This window comes from Lasioglossum baleicum, chromosome 14, assembly GCF_051020765.1.
Source record: "Lasioglossum baleicum chromosome 14, iyLasBale1, whole genome shotgun sequence".
Lineage (NCBI taxonomy): Eukaryota > Metazoa > Arthropoda > Insecta > Hymenoptera > Halictidae > Lasioglossum > Lasioglossum baleicum.
Window position 1 is genome coordinate 5170928 of NC_134942.1, and position 26789 is coordinate 5197716.

The 26789-nt window shown below is 44.0% G+C and overlaps 1 protein-coding gene across 3 annotated transcripts in view; it reads left to right on the top strand.

Moving 5' to 3' along the window:
• The window catches only part of LOC143215985 (GAS2-like protein pickled eggs), an 87787-nt gene that overhangs the window by 45449 nt on the left and 15549 nt on the right, over positions 1–26789 (top strand). The window lies entirely within an intron of this gene.

Below are 26789 nucleotides of genomic sequence, written 5' to 3' on the forward strand. Positions count from 1 at the left end.
GAGACCTTGTTCTATCAAATTGTTATAATATTTGTTCAAGTATGAATTCTAAAAAAAAAAGGAATTTATAATCACGGAAAGCAAGAAAACGAGCGTAGGTAGCGACCGTGTTGCCCAGCGACGGAATAATATCTGCATGCGAGCATTTCTCCGGCGCTGTCGTCATCGGCGTCGACTCCGCAGAATTTTCTGCTCGGGCGAAAGAGGATCCGCAGTCTCTCCCGGATGAGTCAGTTCGAGAGACGCCGTTTTCCCAGGGAAACGGCAATCGGGTCAAGGAATTAAAATAACAAAGCTGTCCCGTTTCGTCACGTCCGCCGCGTAACTATCCGCGGCACGCTCTTTAAAACGCGCGCCGGCATCCCAGGGATCCAGCCACTCGCCGCCCGTTCGAACATGGTCTTCCCTCGACCCCTGACTCCGTGCTCTCCTCTCTCTACTCGCACGACCACGGCGACCGGCTGAATGGGAAGAGAGCAGTCGCGAGAATTCATATACAGATGAAATACCGGCCTCGAGATCTGTCTATCCGGCGCGGCGTCTAACGGGTTCCGGATTTGTTCGAGGCGGGAAGAGATTAGAGCCATCAATTAGACACAATGGCGGGTCCCACGGACCGCTAGAGCCTATTCTTCGCGGTCGCTGAAAATCGTATTACGGGAAAGTACTGGTTCGACTAATAACTCCCGGTGAAACAGTGCTGTCTTACGGTGAAGACAAGTTTGGAATGTCTGCTTCTCGATAATTGTCGCTTGTCGCCCTCCGCGATGCTGCTTGCAACGAGGCAGCGTTAGAATCCACTCGATTCTTGCTCTACTAGCATGAAAAATATTTTGATTTTCTAAACAGCCACCTCTACTTCTGCAATTGTAGCAAGCAAGGTCCTGTGCCGGACAAGTAACGAGGCAGAGTCAGTATTGCTTCGGTTTCTGCTTCATTGGAGTCTAGAATACTTAATCAGGCTCTAGTTCCATTGGAAAGGTTGCTGCCAGCTTAAACAGCCACCTGCTTCTATAAATGTCAGTGGAAGGTCCACGTACACGGACAAGTAATGAAGCAAAGCCAGCACTGCTTCTCTTTCTGTTTCATTGGAGTCTAGAATAGCTCATCAGGCTCTAGTTCCTTTGTACAGTTCATTCACTGCTTAGCAAAATCGTGAAACAGCTACCTGGGATACAGGAATGTCTACGTACAGGGACAAGTAGCGAGGCAAAGCCAGCAGTACTTCTTTGAACAGTTCATTGATCGCTCAGAGAGAATTTATGAAACAGCTTCCTGCATTTATAACTGCGCCGGAAAGTATACAGATGGATAACTAACGAGGCAAGGTTGATATCGCTGGCTTCTTGTGTTCTTGAAGCCATCAGCTGTGTTGGCGTGCTCCATTGGCTTTGAAAATTGAATGATCGTTCAGAAAATTTATTAGATGTCTCCCTGCTTCAGTACTTGTTCGCACAGCGGACCAAGTAGCGAGGGAACGGCGAAACGGCGTGTTTCGACGGCAAAAGGAGCCAAAAATCGTTGTCCAGGCTAGGCTCGTGTTCCCAGTGCGGAGTCGCACGGTTGTTCAGCGAATTTGCATGCCGGGAACCGCCACATGTTGCGGGGAACAGTTTCTTAAGGGGGCACGGAGGATCATATACGGAGTCGCAGCTGCATTGCAAGGAGATTTATCCCCGGCGCGGTTGCGTATGAATGCGAACAGCAATGCACACTGCACACACGGTGCAGAGGCAGTGTCACCGCGTCCCATAAAGGGCAGAAACGAAAGGGAAATCTGTACAGGTCGATCGGTCCCGCGGCGAACTTCCAACGCGTGCTCTCCCGTCCACGTGTTCCAGCGTTCCCCTGTTGTCCCCCGTATTCTTGTGATACCCCGTGGGAGTCTTGTATGGGTAATTAAATTCACCGTTCGCGGACCGGAGCGATAAACTTTCCGCCGCCGCGGAAAATTACGAAAGTTCCGCGCTACTTCGAGGGCGCGTCAAGATGGCGGACGGACGTTCTGTCAGACACGCGGCTCCGCTCGAAAACGGAACGGGCGAGTCTTGGTAAGCTCGTCGACGACCCAACACTATTTTTGGAATTATTTAATTATCTTCGTAAAGCCCAAGTTTAGTGAGAATTCATTTTTGATCCGCAATGCCTCGAGGCGTATTCATTTGCGGAGAGACTTATGGGTTTCCCAAGGGGTTGCCAGGAATTTTATTCGATAGAGAACGCGAGTGTTCTCTCCCGATCGAACGCCCACGCCCTACAGCTGTGCAATCAGCTGTCGAGTCGCGAATTCCAGCCAAGGAAGGAACTCAGGCGCGAGTCGGTGGTATCGATTAGAAAAAAGGCTGACAAGCTACTCCCATGTCTTACCGCGGAACGGTAAAGCACGATGAGTTGGTCGGAACTACGGTGAATCATTGGAAAACCGTCCGAGCTTAATGAAATCTCTGATCAATGTTTCCAGTGATTCGTTGAACCTACGATTGAAAATCTTCCGAGTCTCGTTCGTGGAAATTGGCTTTCGTAGCAGCCATTTTCTTGCACTAAAAGCGTCCTCCACGAATTGATTTCACATAAGAATTAACAATCCTCCAAAAAATAATGATAGATATTCCTCTCGAAATGAAATGCTCGACTCTAAATTTCTGAAGATTTTTATTGAAATTTTTTGTGAAAGACGACGGGTTTCGCAGCTTTCGGGATCGATAGGAAAAATTTTTTATGGCTGCTCGATGGACGTCGAGATGTGTTTAATGGTGGATCCGATAATTTCGCATGAGAGGCGAGATTATGGAGCTTTCGAGGTAGTTCGACGAGCCTCGAGGAAGAAATCAATTCGTCTAGACTTTCTTCCGTTGTATTCACGCGTCTATGGAGATTCCCATGATGATACCGGGCATGGTGGAGCTTCCAGCCTTCCAGGGTGGTCTCTCTCGGCAAGCCATGCCAGCCGGGAGCCGAGCTTCGGCTCGCAAGCGCCGAAAGCTCGTGTATTGATCGCCGTTAGCCCATTTCGTATCAAGTTCAAGCGCAAAGTCCTCGAACTTTCCACGAAGGACGAGGCTCCTTTCTCCTCGGAATATCGGCTGGCCCGGCTGTCCGTGGCCTGTCCTCTCTGCGGAAAATATTCCGGGCTTTTCCCAGCTTTCTCCAGCACAGAAAATTCGTTAAACTCTCTTCTTTCAATCGGAAAAATTTCATAAAATATTAAATTCCTTCAAAAATTTATCTTATTGTGCTCGATTTTTCATTGCAGATGGCACTGCGCCATTTTGGAAGAGATTTGGCGTGATTAGACGTATTCCAATTCGAATAATTTTGTCAGGGGAATACATTACACATTATTTATCAGTAAATGTAATATACATGTTCAGGCTATTTTCGCGTTCGCGAAGATAAAAATAAAGGTGTCTGGGTCACGTGGCACGGAAATAGAACTCTGATCACGATCTCGGTCACTCCGGGAATGTTGCAGAGATGCACGTAACCGTAATCTCCGTCGCATAGTTTCCAGAATGATAAAACCCGCATTATCCCCGGATTTTCCCTTATCAGGAAGCGTCTCATTATCGGAGGGAAAATATTTACCGAACTTCTTCTCGATATTTTCCGCGGATATTCCGTCGCCGCTTCATTTCCAGCGATAAGAACGCGCGTGTTCCGGCCCTCGATATTCCAGCAGATATTTTTGGGAACTCGGAGAACGCGTTGAAAATATTTCTCTTCCGGAAAGAGAACAAAAGTGAGGCGAAAACAAATTGTTTTGTTCCAGTGGAACGGAATCTTCAGAACTTTTTTATTGAACTCTAGTCTTCGTGAATTAAATTTCTATATGACTCAATAATGATCTTGATTGATCTCGATAAAGCGATAAGAACGCGCGTGTTCCGGCCCTCGATATTCCAGCAGATATTTTTGGGAACTCGGAGAACGCGTTGAAAATATTTCTCTTCCGGAAAGAGAACAAAAGTGAGGTGAAAACAAATTGTTTTGTTCCAGTGGAACGGAATCTTCAGAACATTTTTATTGAACTCTAGTCTTCGTGAATTAAATTTCTATATGACTCAATAATGATCTCGATTGATCTCGATAAAGATGGAATTGGTCGCCAAGATGCGGGCTCCGAGGAGACCGGAACACAACTCTCCAAATAATCTGAAGCAGGCGGGGTTCCGAGTAGCGTCGTTAACAGTGACGTATCCTGTATTCTGAAAAGGCGTGCGTGATTCATTTCAGACCTATCTGGCTTCTAAACTTGGACGGTCGCCTCTGTATCTGCGAACTGCCGCGTTATCGTAAATATGAATCTGGCCTCTTAGTCAGAGGATTTATCGCTCTATTTTCTTCCGGCGGAATTTTCACTCTCTCAAACGCGCTGCGAATCGCTCGCACCTGAGCACTGATCTCAACCCTAGATCCCCCGGATCTGCTTCGCACCTGGGATCATTTTTAACCGACTTCGAAAAAGGAGGAGGTTACTCAATTCGATCTGTATGTGCCTTTTTTTCGCTTTTTTTTTCTATGCATGTTCACCGATTACGCAGAGATGGATGGACCAATCGGAACGAAACCTTTTGCATCTTGTAGAGTATGTTCCCGGGATGGTCCCGTGCAAAATTTTATTTGCGAAAATGTAGGGTGGTGATACCGTTGTGAAAACTCCGCTGAATGTTAGATATTAGGAACAGTAACGACGCGACGTCGTTACCGTTATCGATTGCGGCTTTCAGATATTTATAAATTATGATTTGGAATGTGACGACTGACAGAGATAAAAAGTGTGAAAAAAGTGTGAAATAAAAAAAATTTTATAAAAAAAGATTAAACCGACTTCGAAAAAACGCACTAAAAAGTATAAAATAATTTCCATTTAATTTATGTGGATACACACGAACTTAAATACAATACAATCTTTTCGGAGGCGGCGCAAAAATGAAAAATTTTCCAAATGACAGATGTTGCTGATTTTGTAATTTCCAGTGTCGAAAATTTTCAATTTTGCGCCGCCCCCGAAAAGATTGTATTGCATTTAAGTTCGTGTGTATTCACATAAATTAAATGGAAATTATTTTATACTTTTTAGTGCGTTTTTTCGAAGTCGGTTTAATTTTATCCTATCGAATCTCGTTCGAATTTTTAACGAAAACGTTTTAAATCTTCAATTAGACTGCGATGGCTCCTTATTGAATTTTTCGAATCGAAATCTTTTGTACACATTCTGTTCGAACATCGTTAAAAATTCTAATTAAAACCAAAAAGGGGATAGATTCTTTGGTTTCTCGAAACGTATCAAGATCGAGGGGCTGTCTTCTACGTAATGGAGAGCAGCCCGTCGAAATTACGGCTTCCAGGAGTTTAGTACGAACTGTCCACCGGTTTCAAGCACAGAGGGTTCACAAAGCATTCGTTCTCGCTCGTAACTATTGACCCAAAATGCCCGCGGAGTCATTAAGCGGGCAGCGCGTCGTAAGAGCAGAGAGCGTTTGAAACGACTGCAACCTCTTAGGCGAGGAATTCCTCGATCGACACCGTCCCCGGCTCGCGAGTAATTAACGGTGAGTAATGACGGGAATACTCGTCTTGCGCGCTGGTGCGAATGACCCAGATTTCGCTCGGATGCGAACGCCGCGCCGAGCTACGATTTTTGTTTCCCCTTTTCACCCGTGGATTTTCGCAAATTCTATCTACCAACGAGAACTGTAATTACGTGTCGTCGAATTAATGCCTTCGGACGTTCTCTGAAACGGAAAGAATCAACACTAGGTCTACTTGCGTTCTTAATAAAAAATATGTAACCGAAAACTCTGTCTCCAAATTTCTAGCCATTCTTTAACCCTCGTACGTTCCTCAGGGTGAAAATTCATCAACTTGATATTCTTACGTACTGTAAAATAATTCATCCACTTCTGTTTGTGTTGCGAGATGTACTTCTTTAACTTGTTGTTTTAAAGTGTAAAATAAAAATAGGTGAAATATTATTCTAGACTTTTATATGCAACTATTTTTGAAGAACGTATGACGGTTAAATTATATACCTTATAATTATATACCTTATAACCTACAAAATAAATTCGTTGAATAATTCGTAAATGAAACACTTCAAAACCAGTAAACCTTGTGTTACAAAAAGAATAGGAAAATTGATGGATGAATAAAAATGATTAAATCAGTCTCCGATTTTTCGATGATTTCTTTTTTCAATTAACGATTGACGATTAACTTCATCAATCGATTGAATCAATCGTCCATTTTTCGATAATTACCTTTTTTAATTTTATACATTAATCAATCAATCTTAAAATTTTAATTGATTAATGCTCAACTCTGGTTAGAGCGGAGAACGAAAGTTGTAATGTCGGAGATATTGACATTGGCGTGTGGAAAAAGAGGATCATGAACGTCCGAAGGGCCAGCGATTGTTCGCTCTGGTGGTAAGGAGAAAAGAAGCCGAGCTCGCCGGCTGCGTCCGCGAAACAGCCATAAATGGCGTTGAAGTCTTGACGGCGCGTTAGTTATTACGTGCAATTAGCCCGGGATAGCGAGAGGAGAGAAGGCTACCGATCCGTGCAAGGTCTGGCTGCGGTCTGAGTCTTAGCTAATCACTATTTATCGGCGACTTTCAACGGCGAGTAGCCGCGACACTTGCCTCCGTGGCCCCTCGCCTCGCCAAAGTACTATATTGTCTCGCGTCGTGGCTGACAGTGAGTCACGTCTGTCTGTTTCGGCGTGAAAAAGGTCCCCGACGATCACGTCGGCCGATTCAACATGCTCGTACGGCACTGTATTGCTCATTGCGTTCAGAAATGTTCAGAGAAAACGACCCCTTTGTCTTCTTATTCAATCATTTACCAGAATCGTGCCAGAAATTGCTGATACCCAATGGAATCTGGAGGAAATGCGGGGGGTAAAATGGTCCTCGACGAACACTGTGGCCGATTCGAGCCGTTCAACATGCTCGTACGCCACTGTATTGCTCATTGGGTTCAGAAATGTTCAGAGAAAACGGCCATTCTGTCTTCTTATTCAATAATTTCCTAGAATCGTGCTAGTAAAATGATCCTCGACAAACACTGTGGCCGATTCGAGACATTCAACATCATTCAACATGCTCATACGCTACTGTATTGCTTATTGGGTTCATATATGTTCAGAGAAAACGGCCCCTTTGTCTTTTTATTCAATAATTTACCAGAATCGTGCCAGAAATTGCTGATACCCGCTGGAATCTGGAGGAAATTCGGGGGGTAAAATGGTCCTTGACGAACACTGACCGATTTGAGCCGTTCAACTTGCTCATACGGCACTGTATTACTTATTGAGTTGACAAATATTCAGAGAAAACAGGTCTTTTGTCTTCTTACTCAATAATTTTCCAGAATCGTCCCAGAAATTGTCGATTCCCGTTGGAATCTGGAGGAAATGCAGGGAGTAAAATGGTCCTCGACGAACACTGTGGCCGATTCAAGCCATTCAACATGCTCGTACGCCACTGTATTGCTCATTGGGTTCAGAAATGTTCAGAGAAAACGGTCGTTTTGTCTTCTTATTCAATAATTTCCTAGAATCGTGCTAGTAAAATGGTCCTTGACGAACACTGTGGCCGATTCGAGCCATTCAACATTCTCGTATGCCACTGTATTGCTTATTGGGTTGACAAATATTCAGGGAATACAGGTCTTTTGTCCTCGTATTCAATACTTTACCAGAATCGTGCCAGAAATTGCTGATACCCGCTGGAATCTAGAGGAAATGCGGGTAAAACAGTCTCGGCGAATTGGCCCGCGCTGATTATAATGGTCGCAAAAGAGCTTCAATCACCGAATTGGAGACGTCTCCAGCCACAGGAAGTCCATGATCATTAGTATCATACGTTGAATTAATATTTCATGGAAAAATTTGTAGAAAATACGAACAAATTCAGGAAAATAGTGGAAAATTCATTGCGACTTGTTGGTTCGACGAATTTGTTTCGAGACCACCCGGTAGACATTCCACGCTTCGCGAGGCAAGTCACAGCAAAGTCGAAACTCGATTTTGGTGTTTGATCATCAACGGGCTTAGGGAGATGAAAGAAAAATTCAGACGGCCGCCCCAGTAACCCCTATGTCCGTGGCCCTCCAACCCTATCGCTCTCTCTCTCTTCTTCTTCTCGTTTTCTTTCTCTCTCTCTCTCGAGGGTCCTGAAGCGGAATCGACGCTGTTGGCACCTTTCGCGCTGTTCGATCGCGACATCTAGGTTATTCCAATAAAGTGCACTCGAAGTGCTTCTAAACGGCTTTGATTGCCCGCCACGGAGGCTCGCGGCACTGTGTCGGAGGGTGCGGCGACCAGAAATCTGATTTCACCCTGGACAAAACATCCCCCAGCATCCTCCACCACCGGACGTCCGAAAACCACGTGAAAATTACTCGTTCAAAATTATTTCATTAATCTAGACACTCTGGAAATGATTAAACGGTCCAGAAAAATTATTACTGGAACTTCCTGTGCAAAAGAAAAATTGTCTGCAACAATTGCAAGACGTAGGAATTACATAGACTTCCTGGGCAAAAAACATTCTCGGTCTCCCTCCACTCTCTACCACCGGACGTCCGAAAACCGCGTGAAAATTACTCGTTCAAAATTATTTCATTAATCCAGACACTCTGGAAATGATTAAACGGTCCAGAAAAATTATTACTAGAACTTCTCGTGCAAAAGAAAAATTGTCCGCTGCAATCGCAAGACATGGAAGCTATGTGGACAATTAAATCTTGTCTCGATAATTGCAGCGAGCTGGAAATAATGCAACGATATTTTTAAATTCTCTGAACATCTTTATTATTTTTATCGCAAACGCATATAAACCACAGTCTAAATATTACAATCATTAGAGAAAGACAATTTCTACTTGGTTCCTTGCAACTCAATGTAGACAATTTTTATGTACACACAGAATTTTCCTGTGAGAGGTACGAACGCCACAATAAAATGTTTATGTATCGACTTTCCGCGAAGAAAGGAAAAGAGCGCCGGGGGAGTTTCATGAACTTTCCCAGACGACTTTCCGAGAAATGTTTACCCGATTGTGTCGCTGCCGATATTTCTGATCGAGCCACTCGATTAAATTCGAATCACGATCCCCGCCGGTATGGAAAGAGGGGGGACACGATAAAACGAACGTTTTGGTAAAGGGTGCGAAGAACCTCGAGGACACGTTCCTGCGTCGAGCTTTCCACGGGAACAGAAGCGAAACGTCTGTCTTACGCGTCTCCCGCGTAATTCCATTTCGAAATGTGTCTACCAGAACCGGAAACACCCTCCGCCGCGTGCCGAGCACTACCCTTTAATTCTCGAGGGTCGTTCACCCCAACCGTGGCAATGAATTCCTCCAGACGTGACATTAAAAGTCACCGTCGCTCTTCCGATACAATGTTCCCGACGAAATGGCCACGGTTTCACGCGTCCCTCGACGTCCATTAAAAAACACCATGCTCTCCTAGCATTTCGCATGTCGGACACCTTGGACCCTCAACATCCGAATTTAATTATTAATAAACTTCATTCGTTTAAACCGAAGTCACAAAGGGTCAGGATAACCGCTGATAATCTGTGCCATTTTTAATTTCTTCTGCTGCTAAACAATCTTCCATACCGGGAAAACTATTGGGTTGGCAAGAAACTAATTTCGGTATTTTTTATGGTAAAAAGGAGAGAGATAGCCTAATTGTTTTATTCATGCAATGAACTTTAAGAAATTAGATGTTTTCTAAAAAGAACAAATAAGAATTTATTTGATTGATTGAAGTGTTCATCGCCTGAATAAAGAAATTCTTGCCAAAATTCTTGCCAACCCAATATTCTGCAAAATTTCAGGTCTCCATCCCTTCGTTCAAGGGTAACATGGGGTTGACAAGCTTGAACTTCACCTTTCACTTTCTCAGTTATTACTTGAGGTATTTTGTCGAAATAAAAGCGAACATGGAGCTACAAGCTTGCTCTGTTTGGCAGATTTTTCTCCGAATTTTCAATCGGTTATTAAGGGTTGAAAACCCTTTGAGAATCTCAGTTCAGCCAGTGTTCGAATAACAAAACAAAAATTTAGTTACAGTGTTGAAGTAAATCATTTCTGATTACACTACAATACAATAGACACAATAAATCACTTTGGCATGAATTATTTATTAATCGATGTGCAACATGTTCGACTGACACGTAGAAAATACAGAGGATTTGCAGAAGCATTTCGTCGATCGTTTTCTTCGGAATTCGCGAGGTATTGGGGCGCACGCGGCAACGGCAGGTGAATTCCCGCAAACACTCGCGAAGTCGCGCAGGTTTTATGGCGAGGCCAGCAGCGTCGCGGCGCCGGCGTCTCTGCAATCAATACGTCGCGGCGCAACGTCCCGTGAGCTCCGACCTCAGCTGTTCGGTTGCGTCCATCCATGCTCTCTTTTCCTCTTCTTCCTTCCAATTCGCTAAAACTTCGGACCTCCGAACGTATCAACTTTAATTAGACAGTCCCCAGTTGATTACTCGACCCCTACACCGCCATCATTTGTTCCTGGAGAGTGGCGTTTTGTTATAGTAACCGGAAACGTCGCGCCGTTCCGTTCTTCGTTTAATCGGGTTAGCACGACGTATGCCTCACAATTCCCATGAAAGTCACACGAAATAAAAAGAAATTGTTCAATGATACCAGAATAAAAGACAAAACTTATCGTGGAAATAATTCTTTTAATATTTTTGCATCAATTATCTGGTTTACTCGATAGATTGTGGTGAAAATTCATTTTCAAATTTAGTAAGAAAGTGTTAATTAATTGAAGACCTTGATACAGGAACCGTGCAAAATCATTTCTAATTTATCCACGTCAATTTCATTTAAATATGCCTTTGCGACAAGGCGTTTTCCGTACGTGAGTTCTGCGGGGTTCGAATGCGTTCTGGGCAGTTGATGACCGCGTTAGGCTGGTCGAGCCGAAAGATTCGCGACCGTTCTCCCACGGAGAAATCAGGGCTCGCAGCTCGAGATCGAGCAAACGTATAAATCCTCGGGAACTGTGTACTGCGACGTCAAAAGCGGCGAGTGTCTCGCCTCAACAACAACTATATCTCCGGTCGGCTCTTGCTTTACTGCGTGTTACTTCGAGGTCCACGTAGAGGTCCCGAGAACGACCTATTTTTCGTTAATAACACCTCAACAAATTCGCGGAGAAGAAAGCGAGTTCAGACGAACTCAGGAGTCAGCCCTTTCAAGTACAACGCTTTTGGTACACCCTGTACAAGCACTAAACGAGTAATCGAATGGTTCCATAATATTATATGATTGCGTAATTTTTAAAGATTTTAAAGATTGGTTAAATTAAAATTAAAAAATGGTTAAATTTTCTACAATTAGGAAAGATTGATAATTTAGATCGGTTTCAAAATACGTTCGTACATCAGCATCTTGACAACAAGCATGTACGACGCACGCAACACCCGTGTCGCACATTTATCATAAATTTATTTTCTCCAAAGCAAGTGGGTGTGCCCCTTTATGAACAATTTTTCTTACATCCAATCATTCAATATTTCTGTTTTTTCAAAATTACTATAACATATTTAATTTACAGACGCGATTCAAATAAATCTTGAAAAAGATTCAAACTGGGATCGAAACGTTGATTTTGTATGACAATTAGCAAAGTTGCTTTATAATTCGTAATAAACGATCGAACCGTTGCGCCGAAAACATTAAAAAATTTATTATTAGAAAAGAATGGTGAATTAAACTTTAACGTTTGAATTTTATTTTCAAATCGGGCACGAACTTACGCAATCATCTAATATTTAGAGTCTTTTGACGTCTTTCGGTGTAGAAAGTGTTCGGCAACGAAAAACAATGCTTGTTTTTATCTACGCTTGTTAGATAAGCTGTTCGATGGCGCCACGACCCGATTTCGGTACGTTGCCATTCGCGACGATGGCGATTGCGAGGATACTCGGCCGGTTCTTTTGAGCGACAGTTTGCTCGGCTTATCTCGGTGTTGACCGGGTGGCAATCGTTTCCAGCTTTTCGCGAGGGTGCGGGGCCCACGGTGTGTGTGGAAAATCAGCTGCGGATCGGTGCCCGTTCCGCTTCCCCGATTTTTGCTCGGCCGCAAAACCGCAACGCCTGCCGGCGCGGCGCGGAGTGGATCGGCGTCCTTCTTTTTGCGATCCCGCCGCGCCGGCGAACGGGAAAGAAGAAAAGGGTCGGTGTGGGCGGGCCACGCCTTCGTGTCCGTACGACTTTTAATAATCGGCCCGATTTATCAATGCACCGGCCCTAATTAGTAAGCAGCCCCGTTCTTTTCGCGTGCACGCATTGTCCGCGGTCGGCCTTCTTGCTCGCTCGATTCTCTCTCCCGTCTCCTCTTTCTCGCTACTTTTCTCTCTCCTTCGACGAAGAGGCGGCCTCCTCTCCGCCGGCTTATTGCTTCTAAATCAAAGAACGCCGTTCCTCCGCGCCCCCGGCGATCGATCCGCTACGAAAAATCGGCCGTCCGCGCGTACTATTTTTCAACGTCCGCCGCGGGATCGATCGAATTGTCCGCGGGCTCGTTGCGAAATCGATTTTTCGTTACTCCACGAAATTATTGCGCTCATCTCGGTTCATCTCGATCCGTTAAGCTGTCCTCGAGATATAAATTTCCGAGCATGTTCTTCCGAAATGAACAAAACACGCGACATAAAAATTCGCTCACGACTTTCAGCATTGAAAATATTTCTTACAGTAGATCAAATCTTCTGCATTAATATAAGACAAGGTTCAATCCGATCCGACAATTGGTTCTCGAGATAAAAATTCACGAGTACAACCTGTCTCGTCGAAATAAAGAAAAATCGCAATTCCACGAATTCGTTCAAAATCTTTTTCTACGCGTTACAACCTAAATTTTTCAACTGGAATAAATCATTTGCCGTGGATCAAACCTCCGAGATTACAATAAAAAAAAAAATTCATCCCGATCCGACGTATAGTTCCCGAGATAAAAATTCGCGAGTCCAGCAACTTCTCTAGATCCCTCTTGTTCTATCCCTTCCCGAAGAGCCGTATCGCAGAGAAAGAAAACACAGGGAAACCAGATTGATGTTATCGCGTGATCGTTAATTGATATTCAGCGGATACTATCAGGCTATCGATTGATGCTCAGCGGACCATATCGACACAACAAGAGAACTCGAACCGATCGAACCGCTTTGCGAGGAACTAAAACCCAAACGAGTTCACGCCTGATCGATTAATAGAAGCTGCGATGGTCGCCGTTTCGTGGAAACGATATGCAATTTCGCTCGCGCGTTCTATGTTCTTAGTAGCAGAGATAGTCGGTCGTTATCCGGAACAAATTGCAAATGAACAGTGTGCCATTAAGTATACAGAAGTTCGAGCACGCGGAAAAGCACACTGCGCTTTGATCATACGATTTTTTGTAATTATGACGAAGCCTTGGGTGAGGGATCGGTCCTAATGCTTGGACAATATAACACGTTCTCAACGTGATCTCCGATTTCATTTCGGTGATTACTATTATTCAGTGGTTTCCAATGCTTCGAACCTGTTCTCCGACGCGGACTCATTCTTCCCGGGACTGCGCGTCGATCAAGATCAATCCGTGAAACTCTGTAATGGAATTAATTGCAGCTTCCCGGTGACGTAGTATTTATTGGGCGATTAACGTCGTCGTTTAGAACTGGATATGCAATTATCGTGCACCTCTTCGCCAGTGACTTTCAACTCTCCTCGGGGAACGCGAGCCACCATTCTTCGCCTTTCGTCTCCTCCATTTCCTCCAACCACAGCTCTTTAAACTAACAAAGATTTTATGGATCATTCTTGAACACTTACAAGTTAATTTACATTCGACGCATTAAGTTGAATTAGCTGATTCCTCAGATCATTTGAAGAAACTTTTTCCTTTACGAAAATTTTCTCCGCGGCTCCGTTCGGAAGTTATTAACGATAATCACGGGCCAATCACAGCGCAGTGGGCGGGGCCCATCCACATGCGCTCTGATTGGCTTGTGTTTTTCGTTAATAACTTCTGAACGAAGCTACGGAGAACATTTCCGCAAAGGGAAAAGTTACTCTAAATAACCTCAGGAATCACCCCTTTCAAAGTAGTACAATATTTTTGGAACGCCCTGTATATGTACAGAGTTTGCCGAGGGCGATCGTTCGTCGAAAATATGAAATTTGATTTGACGTTCAGGGGTGAACTCGAGAGCTCGTACAGATCGAACCCCATCGCGATTCCCGTCGAATGCCTCTCGAATTCCTAAAATCGCTCGAAGAATTGGTTGGGAGACTCTGCCATAATTGAAGCTCTCTGCTCGAATACGTCACGCCGAAGTATTTAGCGTGCTCGCTTAATCGATGGACTCGTATATTGGTCACAATGTTGCGCCATTATTCAACGCACTCGGACCCCTCTCGGATAATCTCGGGGTATAATTCGCTACGTAGGCATTGAATTAAACGATATCAATTTACTCGCGCGAGCGCGATTATCTTATCGGACGCTCGAGCGAGAGCCGGTTGACTTTCGGTTTCGTGGCCGGTTTCGATGCAACTCGACGCACAGTTGCACTCAAGTATCCCCCTTTGTTGAACAAATGAATCGTTTTACACTTCGCCTTTTTTTGCTTGGACACGTTCCCCGAGTTTATTTATCGCTGTCGAAGCGCGAATTCCTTGGATATTCTCGCCTGGAGCAAGTGATATCTGCGATCAGAGTAATCGATATTGTTCGTAATGTGGAAGCAAGAGGAATTCTAGAGAACAGTACAAATACTGTAATAAATCATCGATGCTGATCTCAACGATAAAAATTCAATGAAAGGGAATTTATTCAATCTAAGAAATAGTATAATAACGATATAAAATTGATAACTTATCTTTAATTTTTTAAAGAAGGAAATAACTTTTGAATAATCGATGCAGACTATTTTTATTCTGCATTATAAAATTCGTAGCGAGTTCTTCCAGCTTCTTCACAGTAGTAGAAGCGCAGCTCTTTCTCCCAAGATGTCCTCGAAGTGGAAACGATGCTGTTGCTTGTCAGAAGATGAATTTTCCTGTCGATTCTCAACGTTCTAGCCGCAGGCGAGTTCTAAAGAACATTGTCCCACGATATTCAGCCTCGACGATCCTTCTCGAACGGGAAGCCTGAAGAATCGCCGTGGAACTTCTGCTTTTCCCTCTCCTTTTTCCCCGGATATTCGAAGACGGAAGAGACGAATTAGTTTTTCAATATCCAGTCTCCAAGCTTCTCCATTTAATACTCGGACACAACGGGCACTTCCATTTTCCATCGATCGGAAAAACGATCGCTCCGAGCGTAAATCCACGGTGGTCTCGTCGTGGTCATCGCGTAACCGGCGTGCACGGGACCGCGTAAACAGCAATTACCAGCGATACGAGGAATTATCCGGTGCCATTACCCGAGGTTACTTGAGGTACACAGCCTTTCATTTACCTGCAAACGCTTGTCGCTCCCTGAACACAGACTTTCCCTGAATCTGACGCAACTGGGAAAACTCCGGCTAACCGCTTCCTATTTTTCATCGGTGCGAAATCGATTTCCCCGGCGACGAGAAAAATTGCTGTCGCAGCTTGAACCTTCCAGATTCGAATGCGACAAGGATCAACCGGATCGGTTGCACGGTTTCCGAGATAAAAATTCTTAACTGCAACGGCGTTCGACTCTCGCGGAAACGTGCAAAGATCGTGACAAATATGAACGTTCATTTTCAGACAAAATTAATTTTTCAACTACAAAAAATTTGGCATCGTAGCTTTGACCTTCCAGATGAAAACAAAAAAAGGTTCAATCGAATCGGACACGTATTCTCGGAGATAAAAATTCGTAACTACAACGACGTTCAATCCTCCAGAAGGATATCTACGAAAATCACCGAATCCGTTTATAATTTGCTTATAAAATTAATTTTTCAATTGGAAAAAAATTTGTACAATAGAGCAAACCATCTAGATTGAATGAAAAAAATTTCATCGAGATCGGACCCACAGTTCCAGAGATAAAAAATTCCGATCTGTACGGAAAAATGCAAATCGAGGGAACCGATAACTTAGACCCCCCCCCCCCCTGATTCCTGCAGAACTTCGTGTTTGGTTCAGCCGTGGAACGGAAGTCGGGTCGTTGTTCGGCGACCGATAAAAGTGTGTGTTATACCCGTGGCGGGGGCCGATGATCCTGTCACGATCGACGCGAGAACACGGACAACGACAACGACAACAAACAACAACGGCTACAGCAGGATCCCCTCCCGGTTACGTCAGGCCGGAGAGGATCGGCCGTGAAAAAATGTCACCGGCATTTATTAACACGGTGTACAAACCGGCGGAGAAAGTGATGGAACACCGCCGCTCGAGATCCTGATCGCTATCTCGGCAGCCGGTATCGCCGGCAGCCGATCTCTTCCCAGGATGATCCGCGGCGGGGGACGCTCGTGGGAAGGAGGAGAGACGAACGATCCACGGTTCCGTGATCAAGGCTCCTCGCGTGGAAATCTTGATCGTGGAAATGAGTCGGGCCGCACGAGTCCTTTCCGCCGAGATGAAAGTCCCTTCGCCCGATCGTGAACCGGTCATTCTTAACCAGACAATTTCTTCCACAGAGATCATAAACTCTCCATTTTCCTGAAGAAATATGCAATACTTTTATGATTGATTTAAAAATAAATTTTTACCTGACCTACGACGAAATTCAAGCTATAATAATCCTCTGTGAAGAATATACTAATATACAGGATGTTCTCCAAAGATATACTTCCTTGGGATGATTCCTGAGATAATTTGAAGTAACTTTTTCCTTTGCGAAAATCTTCTCCGCAGCTTTGTTAAGGAGTTATTAACGAAAAACATTGGCCAATTTCAGCGCGGCTGCAGTGGGCGGATCCCGGCTCGGCCAACAGCAACGCCCACTTATCTGTAGCCGCGCTCTGATTGGTTTGTGTTTTTCGTTGGTAACTCCTGAACGGAGCCGCGGAGAAGATTTTCGCAAAGGAAAAAGTTTCTTCAAATGACCTCAGGAATTACCCCTTTCAAAGAAATACATTTTTTGGGACACTCTGTATTAGTTTCAGTAAAGATTGTTTTCCATTCATACAATTGCATACACGAGCATATTTAAAAAACTTGTACGGGAAGCAACGTTGCTGAAGAAGTAGGTTTACGATAAACGAACCGCAGTAGCAACGCAGTCAGACAGCAAAACGGCGCGGTAACTTTCTATTCTTGGTCTGAAGGATTTCAGGAGATCCTGCGTACCATTGTAGCCTGAAGGAGAGGCGGAGGGGCAACGAGACGGGGCATCATCGGTGGCAGGCAATAAACTTGCAAGACACTTCTCGTTTGTTGAACGAGGGTCCGGTACCCGTGTCGCGGCCGGTACTTCCGCGTGTCGACGTGTCTATTAACATAACAACGCGAAGAAAACTAATCCTGGCGAGCGGTGGTCGCCAGGACTTTCCTCGGGCCCCCTTCAGGCCCCTCAGGTTCAACGTGACCCTCTCTGTATAGCGTCTCTTCCTGCATCAGCTTCAGCTGTCTCTGCGAGGATCCTCTCGCGAGCCTGTCAAACGGGATCGTTGTACTCGCTTATGCCTCTTCATTAGGCTGAATGTGCATGCGCCGAAACTCGAATTCGGAAGCGTGGAGGACGTCGCTGGGTACAGTGATTGATTCGCAGGATTCTGCATCTCTTCGCAGCTTGCAGACTTTTTACCAATCTTATACTTATTCATTCCACCTCTGAAAAAGGCGATTCGTTCGTAGCCTGCAGAGTTTTTGCCAACCTTTTCTTTATTCAATCCACCTCTTAAAAATTTTATTCATTCGTAGTTTGCGGAGTTTTCACCGATTTTTTTATTTATTCAATCCATCTCTGAAAAATGTGATTTATTAGTAGCTTGCAGACTTTTTACCAATTTTTTCTTTATTCATTCCATCTCTGAAAAATTTTATTCATTCGTGGCTTGCAGAGTTTTTACTAATTTCTTATTCTTTCATTCCACCTCTGAAAAATTTGATTCATCGTAGTTTGCACAGTTTCTTATTTCGTAGCTTGCAATTTCTTATTTACTGACTCCACCTCCGAAAAATTTTATTAATTCGTAGCTTGCAGAGTTTTTTTGAAAAATGTGATTCGTTCGTAGTTTGTGGAGTTTTTACCAATTTCTATTAAGTTAATTCCACCTCTGAGAAATTTGATAGAATGTGAACTGAATACAATTTTGTAGAATTGTATTCACAATTTCTTTCGCACTGGTCTAAAAATGAGAGTTGAAGTTTGCTAAATTAAATTAATATCTCTGTAATTCTCTAAAGTCAGTGTACAGTCCCTGTGCTGCACTCACAATTGAAGACTATTGCCTAACAACTGCATTGCGTCCTTTATTCTCGTCCCTCCAATTTAATTCGATCGATTTCTTAAAAATTCGATAAAAATGTGCCTGTTCGGCACACCGCGGTAGTTAGCGGAGTCTCTCGGCAGAGTAGAGCGAAGAGTCCATCATCCACTATCACGGGAGAATATAATTCCAACTGAGCCGCGATCCGCGGAAAAGCGTGTCAAGTTATGAGACGCTCGCGAGAGAGGAAGACATGGGGGCAAGAACAAGTTGTCTCGACGAGCCACTGGACGAGAACGAGTTTACTCGTCTACAAGCTCTCTCGGAACCCTGGAATAGTACAAAGCGCTGCGTAAAGTATGCCTCTAGTTGCCAGACTACCTCGTAAAACATACTTTTACCGGCGAACTCTAACTAACCCAGATACACGCCTATCGTCCTTCCCGTAGGAGGAATTTCCTTCCGACAAAACTGTATTGTTTAACAATTTCTCCTCGAGTTCCACCAATTGACTCGGAATTTTTTTTACATAAGAGTACTAACATTGCCTTGTACACAAAAAATGTTTCGACAGCATCCTATCATTAGTAACATTCTGAAAAATTATTTAAAGAGGCCTGACCGATGTTCCATAACTGCCCCAAATAATTTTTTGACATATTATTAACGAACGGATGTTAACGAAACTCTTTGTGCGTATACTTGGATGTCCAAGTTATGTTATAAAATAATTGTAAGTTCCTTTCGCGAGCGAAAATGCAATTTCAGTATTTTTCGAGAAGCGAAATTGATTTAGCGATCACACGAGACCGTAATCGTGCAGTAACATCCAGAATTTTGTCGCGGCCGTGCGTCGTGGATATCCCGAGCGGACACCGAGTGTGGCGCATTGCAGGTGAGCGGACAGGATGAATGGTTATGATGCTATAATGCAAGGCCGCCACGACTTACGTAACGGAGAACCCAACCTAGCGATACGGAGCACGGTTCGTGATCGGTTCAATCGTTCAGAAACAGGAGTCACGTAACCTGGAAGGAAGTTTGTTTACCCCGGCAGTTGCACCTTTGATTTGCACCCCGTGTCGCTGGGGTGCTTTCTGAAAAACAGACCCGGCTATCGATCGCTCGAGATGCACCTCTCCGAAACTAGCTTGGCAACCGAGTACTCTCTGTTAACGAGTCCGTCAACTTTATTCCGTCGTCGACGGTAACTAGTTTCTATCCAATTTACCCCGTGGGCCTGGAGAACTTAGGGCTGGTATCATTTTCAGGGTAAAAACCGCCGGAGGAATTAAACTGGATTTCAACCTCCTCCAAGGTCGTTCAGCTTGGTGGAGAGAAAATAACAGCTTCCAATTTTATCCGAGTTTTCGTAACTTTGTAACCTGATCATAACTCTGGAATCGGGAATTTAATTTTGTAGTGGCAGCTTCAGGTATCTCGCGATCACAGAACAATTTTCACTAGCAAGTACAAATATTCTTCAGCTTCTCTGGGGCTTAGAAATTTTGTAGCTCGGAGTTGCTGCGGTAAATCATTGCAGAGGCTTCAGAGAGACCGAGTGTTGCGTCTCGAGCACAGTGTGCCAGTGCAGAAAGGAGTTTCCAAGGAATCGAACGTGTGCTCCAGAAAGAAAATTGACTGCCGAAAGAATAGAGAAGGTCGTCGAAGAATAGAGAATAACGGAGGTCTGTGGAGAGTACACTGAGGAGAGGCTCCTGGAAAAATCTGAATGCAAGAAGAAACAGTCTCACAAAGTAAACAGGGACGAAAGAATAGTCGAGGGGCGGTGGTGGGTGGGGAAATGAGAAAGGAAAATGGTGGAGAAAAGGCGAACAACGAGCGAGAGACTACAGAGAGACAGAGAACCACAAAGAAGGGAGCGGAGAGTGTCGATCAACCAGGAAAATGCGAGTGAATGGAGGGCCGAGGAAGACAAAGGGGGGGAGGGATGAAGAGGGATAAAAGGGGGATAAAGAGGGTAGGGGGAGGGAGTAGAATGGAAGACGTCGAGGGGCCTCGTTCGCCGCCCACGCACTCACACAACCGTCGAATTAATTCCTAGATTTTTCTGCCGGCAGTTTCGCCTTACCCGCGGAATTATTCCGAGATCGCTTCTCCCAGCCTGCGCTCGACTTCCGGTTATAAAGCGCGCGATTTGCTCCGCGACGTTTCCTTTCTTGGATCGAATTCGCTCGGCTGACGCAATCGCCAATTAAACGCCTGGGACCCCCACTTGGACGACCCTACTTTCTTTCATAGCTCTTCAATTTTTATTATTATCTCAGCACTTTTATTAATTTTTTATGCCTTCTATATTTTTCTTATTTAGAAGGGGATTGTCTAAATTGACCTCGTGAATCTGTGATTGGACTGCGAATTGGTAGCAAAGGATTTTATTACTTTTCGTGATCGCATAAATAAGTAAAGAATAATACGATATTTTTAAATTGGAATATTTTCAACGTATTGAATTTCGTTTTATTCGATTAAATAGTCCCAGTGTTTTCAGGGCCGGATTAAGCCAGCGCGGGGCCTGTAGCAAATGTTACCAGGAAGCCTGTTTTGTATGATAATAAAATAAAATCGAATGAATGACCTTCTTTTTGTTTTAGAAAAAATACCTGTCAACGGTAGCCAGGGCTGTTACACAATTTTACAAGCTGAAGTAGCATTTGCTACTTCTGCTATTAGGCTTAATCCGGCCCTGAATGTTTTAATATTCCATCTAAATGAAGTGGATTCCCGCCCCGACAATTTTTAAACAATCCTATAAAATATTCCACAGGATTTCCGAGCATGTCCCCGAATAGAATCGAGAAAGATCTGAATGGCTAATGTTGAGAAAGAGCACGGAGTGATATGGATGGACATGACGCGCGAGCATTTTGGCGACGATTTCCGGACCGATGAAATATAAATCGTGGATCGATCGATCGCGATTCTTAACCTGTCTCCGGAACGGTTTTATCGACGTGCCGGTTTGCGTCACGTCGCTCCAAATATTTCATTCACGCGAAATATGGTCACGTCCAGTCCGACCTGCCACATAGAAACGACTCTATTATGCTGATCAGGGAAAGAGTTCTTGAGTAATCACGACGTCACACTCACGCATGCTAAATCTTGCAACCCTCGTCCTTCTCTTCTGGCAATTCGACACGTGTTTCCGTCGTCCTATGAAAGCAAGAACCTTTATCTCACGACAAGGTAACTTATCGATTTTTCAAAATTAAGGATACGAAATCGGTCAAGTTTTTCAGCGGGGATTAAGTTACCGGATGATTACCATAATCGCGTGCGATCTTTTTTCACGCGAAAACAGTTCGAATCGCGGCTGTCAGCGTCGGTTCTAATAATAGTCATCCGACTCGTCGACCTTTTCTAGCCCCTGTCTTGCGACACACGGCAATTGTCTACGATCCGCTAACTTTGTAGGCTACATATTTCCTGCTTAGGAGTAGCCGTTCACGTGACTCGCGAGCCTCCGCGCTGACACAAGTCTGCGGAATCTTTTCCGCAAGGAGTCTCCGAAAATCTTCTTTCTTCGAAACATTCTAATCTACGTTCCAAAAATTATTTCGCACTCTTAAACATTGTTACGACGAGCTCCAACGAAATTTAAAACCACGGAATCCTTCTTCATCGACTTCACGTCCCTTGCGAGAGGACACGAAAAGATTGCTGGCGATTATGGTACTCACAAGTATAGTATTGTCCCATTTAACCACAAGTAAATAAATGCTGGTAACCGATCAACGTCGTCTGCGAGTACCGAATCGAACGTGTTGAATATTACGCTGGCGGATTCGCGCAACGACAAACGCCGGGAAAAATCGATGCTGAGAGAACGAAAACTGGCTGGGATCTAGAAGAACGGTTCACGGGATCGAGCTGCCAATTACCGGGATCGCGGCGTTAGCGAAAATAAGCGGAGAGCCCGTTATCCCGCGCGAGCGGGCTTTCCTCTCTCGGAGTATTAAGTCGCCCGCGTTATTGATTACGCTCTGTTATCGGTGCGGCGAATCGGCCGGTATAAATATATATCATTTACGTGCGAACACCCACAGGCAGGCATTTGACAGTGGAACGGTGAAAATTATTTATCGCCGGATCACAGACGGGCCGCGAGCGAGCGAGCCAGCGCGTGTTCGAGCGCGCAGCGATGGCTACTCGATGCTCTCGAACATGTTCAAATCGGCGGAGTATGCTGTTCAATACTGTTCATTCTTGTTACTAATATTTAGCCATTGGAGAACGCGTGGAAAAACTCCGGAACAATTACCTTGAAAAAAGAAAATAAAATTTGCAAAGCATTCACCTTGTGATGTCATTGCATTAAAAACATTTGTTATGTCATCACTAGACCTTTATGCAAAGTAAAAATTTTTTAATTCAATTATAACACACGTTGGAATGAAACAGGAATTTATTTTCTTTCTTAATATGCTTAATAGGTTGAAAATAATATAACAGTATTTTAAAATTCTTCTGATATTTTTACTGTTTTAAATTACACTCGCCCATTTTTGTTATAAATGCATAAAATCCACTGTCTAGTCATCAGTAGACTGCGGATCTTGATGTATTTATGGCTTCTGAAAATTTTCAAAAAAGGGTGGAATATAAAATTCGGCAGAATTTAGTACAATTTTTATTTTATTGAGATCTGTAAGGGTACCACCAGTGGAAATAACATTGTATTTTATTCCAGTTTCTTGAAATTCGTCTAGAAAAATTGAAAATTAAACATTCGCAGTCTGGTCTTCACAAATGAAGGAGATATTTAGGTTCCTTTTCCCTAGTTAATTATAATCGTCAAAGGAGGCCCGATTACTTCTATGGAATTTAATGGAAACGTCCATGGAATCCTGATTACGCGAAATAAATCATAGTGCAAGGGGCTGAGATTGTTAAGGAAGGTCACTGTTTCCTACAATCGGTGCAAATAACGTTTTTAATTATAAATCTTCGCTGTCTTACGAATCAGGTGGGTTGTAAATCAATTCAGAGGTAAGAGGTGTTCGAGGTTTTAGAAATATGCACAGATCGCTGCAGAACCCATCGCTAGAGTCGCCACCGGTTTTCTCCTCCCTCCCGGCCAACACCCTTATCTGTTGACGACATTTTTCCCCGTAATAAATCGGTGCGCGATTCACTGAAGTTTCGCGGCGGTCTCCCCGCGGCTGATCGATGGCCAGACTCTAGAATTGAATGGCAAACAGATCCGAAGATGTGGAATTTAACAAGACAGATTATGCACTAGAATCTGGAGAAATTTTTCTGCTCACTTCAGGAGAGAACCTGAAGATTCGAAATCGACGCACTTCCGCTGTTGCAAGAAATTCGATCGAACAAGTTGGTAAACAGATTCCGTTTCCTGCTATATTTAAGTCGGCGCGGGATCGAGGCCGATCAAAACACGACACGTGAGAGCCCACGTCGCGGCGTATAATCGATCGATCATTCGCCATTATCGCCGCGTTAAATCGTTCACCTATCCACGTATTTGCCTGCCCTTTGCCTGGATGCTTTCACCGGCTGCGGTGATCAAATCATTTATCAGGGGACCCGGTTCCGAAGGAAACTGTCGATTGAATATTGAAAACATCATTAGTTTAATGAACGACGCTTTGTGGGAGCGATCGCTAACAATTATTAATGCTGAGAAAGCTTCCATTTTCAATGAAGATGGATGGCTCCGGCGGATGGACAGCTTCACCGGTCCTCGAGGGTCAGAGTTCGTTAAACGTGGCATCGTTAAGAAAAATCCGTGTGAATCCCGAGATTTTCCCATAAATCAATTTATACAATGTTTTTATTAGGGTCCTCCGGCTTTTAATCTATTATTCGGTGCTGCTGTACCTTGCTTATCGGTAGACTTCAGATTTCATGCATTTCTGATCAAGAAAACTTCGTTTGAATCCCGAGATTTTCCCATAAATCAATTTATAGAATGTTTTTATGAGGATTCTCCGGCTTTTAATCTATTATTCGGTGCTGTTGTACCTTATCCGTAGACTTCGGATTTCATGCATTTCTGACAAAAATGGGTAAGCACAATTTAAAGCAGTGGACATAGTAAAAAGATTTGGAGACATCAGCTTATTGGTTTCAGATTAACCCGATAATTAAAAGGAGAAAGACATTTTTATTTCGCTCCTGTGTCTTGTGATCGATGCAAAATAAATATTGTCTCCATCGATTGCAAGAAATGGAAACTAAATCAAACGTTATTTCTTCCCTTAATGATCTTATAACATGTTGAATTTTTTTAGAATTTCATCTGTTCTCAATTTTGCTATAAATGCATAAACATCCGCAGTCTACTTATCAGTAGGACTTTGGCCTTTATTATGGTTCTCAGACTTAAACTGGACGATTTTATGTTCGCCTTATTTGAAAGATTTTAATATGTTCAAAATGTTGAAGTTTTTCGAATTTTGAGATAAAATGGGATAAAATAAAAGTAGAAATCAGGAAGAAGGAGACAGAGACGACAGGTGAGATCTTAATGTCGCTTATCAGACCGTTCGAGAGATCGATTAATCTCGGTGGCCGTCGAGGGGCAGAATAAAAAGGGGAACGTTAGTCATAGGAAATCATGTGCGCGAGGAAACGTTGATCGGAAAGAACGAAACGCTTTCGAAAGACCGTCCTGCCTTAATAATCTCCTCATCGGATTGCGTGTGTACCCTGTCGAACGGTGAAAAATCGGCCGGTTAGGTTGGCCGATCGCTGAAAGGAAGTCTAAGCGGCGCCGTGACGTGCACAATGAAATTAACAGTCGATTTAACGGGGGGAAAAATCACGTCGAGCCACGACCGTTTGACGGACGGACAGTCGGGGCGCAGTTTCTGCTTTCACTTCGCGTTGAAAACCGGCAAAAACGCGGACATATCCGAAGGCGAGCCGTGTTCCACTGCAATCCCCGGCGGAAACTGTTGCTCGCTTTACTTTATTCGTCTGGGCAAATCATTTGCATCGAGGACTGTCGCTAATTCGTGCTCTCGCAACACCGAGCGAAACCTCGTACCTCTTATCTACCGGCATTTATCTGCCGATTAATTAACCTGAGCACTCCCGGCCATTTTTTTCACACCCTTGTACTCTTCCTGTTGAGTCGCCATCTTTTTTATTGGGCACGACTAACATTCAGGTACATAGCAGAAAATTTTCATGGATCTGTTAGGTTGTTGCAAATGAAATGGCCGTTTTGAATCTTTAATTCTGAATCTTTATTTTACAAGCTTTATTTATATTCCATTAATTGAAATAATTTTCATCGAAATCAATGCACTTCTTCCATCGTGGTACAAGTGCCTCGATGCCTTTCTGGTAGAAATCTAATAAACGTGAGGCAATCAATTCATCAAATGCAGTCGGGCCATTTTTTTCACACCCTCGTACTCTTCCTGTTGGGTCGCCATCTTTTTATTGGACACGACTAACATTCAGGTACATAGCAGAAAATTTTCATGGATCTATTAGGTTGTTGCAAATGAAATGGCCCTTTTGAATCTTTAACGTAGACTTTTATTTTACAAGCTTTATTCATATTCCATTAATTGAAATAATTTCCATCGGAACCAATGCACTTCTTCCATCGTGATACAAGTGCCTTTCTGGTAGAAATCTAATAAACGTGAGGCAATCAATTCATCAAATACAGTCGGGCCATTTTTTTCACACCCTCGTACTCTTCCGGTTGAGTCGCCATCTTCTTATTGGACCGCACTCTGTGGAGGATTTTTAAAACTAAATTCCGGAGTTAAGGGGTTAAACAAAAAATTCTACGTTTGAAGAATCGACTGCAGTTTTTACTAGTGAAATTCCTGAAACGTTTAAACCAATATTTTCAAGTCTCGACTCCGGTTACAGCTGCGCGGAACATAATTCGGCCGCGTTAGTTTTAATTGGACCAATTTAGAGAGGCCTTCCTCTGGACGTTTGAAGAAAAGACTGAAGAAAATGGTGAATGCTGGAGTTTTCGTTCCGTCGAGTGTAATGGCAAGAAAAGGGAGGAAACGTCGGGAATATCGATCGTCGTTTAGCGACGCGAAATGCCAGACAATGGGAAGAGACGTCCGGTGGTTTCTTGGGCCGCGTTTGTCACCGGGACCAGGCAGACGGCGTGATAGGTTCCTTGACATTTGGTCAGGGGACGACATGCAACCGCGTAAACTTCTCGGTGCGCAGCCTTTCTAATCAATAGCGGCTCGCGCGCGGGCCCCATAAATCCTGCGCAACAAATACGGGTCAGAGCCGGGCCCCGGCGTTGTCAGGCCGCATGAAAAATCGTGTATCGTTCGAACGCGTCGCCCGACAGGCCGGTTTAATTAACGGCACAATGGCCCCTAACAACTGAAACGCGATTGAGCTCTGTCGCCCGTGGTGAAACCGCCTTGTTCCTT